The sequence below is a fragment of the Pongo pygmaeus genome, chromosome 3, assembly GCF_028885625.2.
Source record: "Pongo pygmaeus isolate AG05252 chromosome 3, NHGRI_mPonPyg2-v2.0_pri, whole genome shotgun sequence".
NCBI lineage: Eukaryota > Metazoa > Chordata > Mammalia > Primates > Hominidae > Pongo > Pongo pygmaeus.
The window spans coordinates 82,971,918-82,975,708 of record NC_072376.2 but is presented as its reverse complement, the minus strand read 5'-3'; the positions used below and the strand labels follow the sequence as shown (position 1 = coordinate 82,975,708).

Sequence of the window (3,791 nt, the reverse complement as noted above, 5' to 3'; positions counted from 1 at the left end):
CACTCCATCCTGGGCAACAGAGTGAGACACTGTCACAAAAACAAACAAACAAAAATACCTGATTATGATGGAAATAAAGAGGTTCTGAACCTTTGCTGCTGCTGCTTGACAGAAGATGGCAGACGTTTGGGAATAAAGACCAAGAGCTAGGGAGACTTAAGTTATTAACAGTTTCTGATGGGCTGGCTGTTCAGAACCTCTGCCTCCTGGGTTCAAGCGATTCTCCTGCCTCAGCCTCCCGAGTAGCTGGGATTACAGGCATGCGCCACCACGCCAAGCCAATTTTTGTACTTTTAGTAAAGATGGGGTTTCACTACATGACTGGCCTCGAACTCCTGGCCTCAAGTGATCTGCCTGCCTCGGCCTACCAAAGTACTGGGATTACAGGTGTGAGCCACTGTGCCTGGCCTACTGGTTCTATTTTTAAATTAATTTTACATTTCAAGATAATTCACTGACTAAAGTTTGTGCCACTTATTCTAGGTGTGGAAATTGTGCTTGTCAGAAATGTGGTTTCTGATTTGGTATATTGACTGACATGCTTACAAGAATCTTTTTACCAAAGTAGTGTGTTAACATCAAAATTAACCTGTCGTCGATGACGGTTCCCAAACCAGCTATTGTCTAAGAATTATTAAGATTTGACTTGGGATAACTTTTTGGGTAATATATTAGGCTAAGTTAATTTGAAAGAAGTTTTACTGTAAATCAAAACAGGACCACTAAACTACTGAAATATAATTATTTAAAAAGGGCCCCCATTTTTTGGTGAACAAAGCTGAAATGAGGCTGTAATGGAGAGCCTCCTTTCGCAGAATGGTTAAATCTCCTTTAAGAGTTTCATTATATGTTTTTATAACTTGACTTATAAATAGTGAATGAACTAAGGACTTTGTTATAGTTCTGATCTGCTTATCAACCTTGCAAAACTTGGAGTCTATTTGGAAATAAATAAGAACTCAAACTGCATTTAGGGATGAGTTCAGTCAGGTTCTGTAAGGTTAGACCTATGCTTGCATTGAGTGTGAAAGCACAATTTTTTTTTTATAATACAGCATTTAATTTCTAGGTATATACCTAAAATAATTGAAAGCAGGAACTCAAATAAATATTTGTACACCAGTGTTCATACCAGTGTTATTCACAATAGCCAAAAGGTGGAAACAACACAAATGTCCATCAATGGATGAGGATAGGCAAAATGTGGTACATACATACAATAGAATATCATTCAGCCTTAACAAGAATGAAATTCTAATACATGCTACAAATGGATGAACCCTGAAGAAATTAGGCTAAGTGAATAAGCCAGATACAAAAGGACAAATACTCTATGATTCCACCTACATGAGGGGCTTGGAATAGGCAAATTCATAGAGAGAAAGTAGAATAGAGGTTATCTGGAGCTGAGGGAGAGGGAAATAGGAAGTTATTTTTTAATGAGTACACAGTTTCTGCTTAGGATAAAAACATATTGGAAATGAACAGTGGTGATGGTCACTCAACATTGTGAGCGTACTTAATGCTAATGAATTGTATATTTAATAATGGTTAAAAGGGTAAATTTTATGTTATGTATATTTTACCATGCATACGCAAATCAAAACCAAAAATCATTGTTTCCCAATCCCAAATGAATAAATACAGCTGTTAGCGAACAATTGCTTTATATCAATAACATGATATTGCGATGACTCTCTTAGTATCAACAGTGACAGAGGTTCATACCCTCTTTGTTGACTTGGGAGAATGCTTTTTAAAAAAAATTTTTATAGAGAGAGTGTCTCCTGTCACTCAGACTGGAGTGCAGTGGCTCAATCATAGCTCGCTACAATCTCGAACTCCTGGACTCAAGTGACTCTCCTGCCTTGGCCTCCCAAAATGCTGGGATTACAGGTATGAGCCATGTTGCCTAGCCAGGGAACCCTTTTCTTTTTTTTTAAATTTTATTTTATTATTTTAAGTTTTAGGGTACATGTGCACAATGTGCAGGTTTGTTACATATGTATACATGTGCCACGTTGGTGTAGTGCAGCCGTTAACGCATCATTTAGCATTAGGTATATCTCCTAATGCTATCCCTACCCCCTCCCCCCACCCCACAACAGTCCCCGGAGTGTGATGTTCCCCTTCCTGTGTCCCTGTGTTCTCATTGTTCAATTCCCACCTATGAGTGAGAACATGCGGTGTTTGGTTTTTTGTCCTTGCGATAGTTTGCTGAGAATGATGATTTCCAGTTTCATCCATGTCCCTATAAAGGACATGAACTCATCATTTTTTATGGCTGCATAGTATTCCATGGTGTATATGTGAAAGCACAATTTTTTAATATATAAACTTTATTTTAGAGTAGTTTTAGATCACTGGGTGTGGTGGCTCATACCTGTAATCCCAGCACTTTGGGAGGCTGAGTTGGGCGGATCATGAGGTCAGGAGTCTGAGACCACTCTGACCAACATGGTGACACCCCGTCTCTACTAAAAATACAAAAAATTAGCCGGGCATGGTGGTGCGTGCCTGTAATCCCAGCTACTAAGGAGGCTGAGGCAGGAGAATTGCTCGAACCCGGGAGGCAGAGGTTGCAGTGAGCTGAGATTGCGCCATTGCACTCCAGCCTGGACAACAGAGTGACACTCCATCTCAAAAAAAAAAAAAAAAAAAAAAAATAGATCTACAGAGACATTGCAAAAAGAGTACAGAGTCCCTGTATACACCTCACCCACCTGTATACCTATTGTTAGTATCCTACATTACTACAGGATATTTGTCACAACTAAGGAACCAACTTTGATACATTACTATTAACTAAATCCCACAGTTCAGATCTTTAGTTTTTTCCCGAATATTATTTTCATTCCAGGATCCCACAATTATATTCAGTTATGTCTCTTTAACCACCTCAGATGTTTTTAATGACTTCAGATTCTGAACCTTTTTAATTTTTTTTCACGTCAGATGGGTAATGTCCTGATGTAACAAGGTGTGAAGGAGGCACATCTCACACAGAAGTGTGAAAGCCCAGTCATCACGCTTATGAACTACAGAAGGATTTCAGACTTGTTTTTGATGACCATGACAGTGTTAAGGAGTACTAGTTGGTTTTGTAGAATGTCCGTAAAGTGAGGTTTTCTGATTGTTTTCCTTCTGGTCTTAGGAGGAAGACCACAAAGGGGCATTTTCATCACATCGAGGGTACATGTTTTTAATAGGGCTTATCACTCATATTAATACAAATTTTGATCACCTGGCCAAGATAGTGTTTGCCAGGTTACTATAAAATTATTTTTTTCCTCTTTACATATTGTACTCTTAAAGCAAGTTACTAAGCACAATCCATACTCAAAAGGTGGAGAGTTAAGCTCCATCTCCTTGAAGTGGTGAAGGGCGGGGGGTATCTACATAATTATTTGGGCTTTTTCTGTATAGGAGAGATGCTACCGCTCCATCAGGTTATTTACACACATTATGGACTCATGGGTACTTTATCCTTTGGGTTATAATCCTAAGGTGCATTATTTACTTTGCTGAGATTTGTTTTATCTTTGGCCATTGGGCATTCTATCAGTTGGCTCCTGTGTCCCTTTCACATGCCTACATCCTTGTTTGTGGAACACTTCTTTACTTTCTGGCACCACAAGATGCCCTAGACCGATAATCAGCCATTTCTCTAGGGAGCCCTGATTCCTTTTCTTGGAGAATGGCATTAGAAAACAAGATCTGGGCATTGGATGTACACATTGCTGCTGGCGTGTCTGCTGCTAGGCCCTCTCAGTGAACAGAGATATATGCAT

At 39.3% G+C, this 3,791-nt stretch overlaps 1 non-coding gene across 1 annotated transcript; it reads right to left on the bottom strand.

Moving 5' to 3' along the window:
* Positions 1-2,949: 2,949 nt before the first annotated feature.
* Positions 2,950-3,050, bottom strand: LOC129035985 (small nucleolar RNA U13). The gene has a single exon (XR_008502458.1). It is a non-coding gene; the product is annotated as a small nucleolar RNA U13 (small nucleolar RNA).
* Between the last annotated feature and the right edge of the window lie 741 nt (positions 3,051-3,791).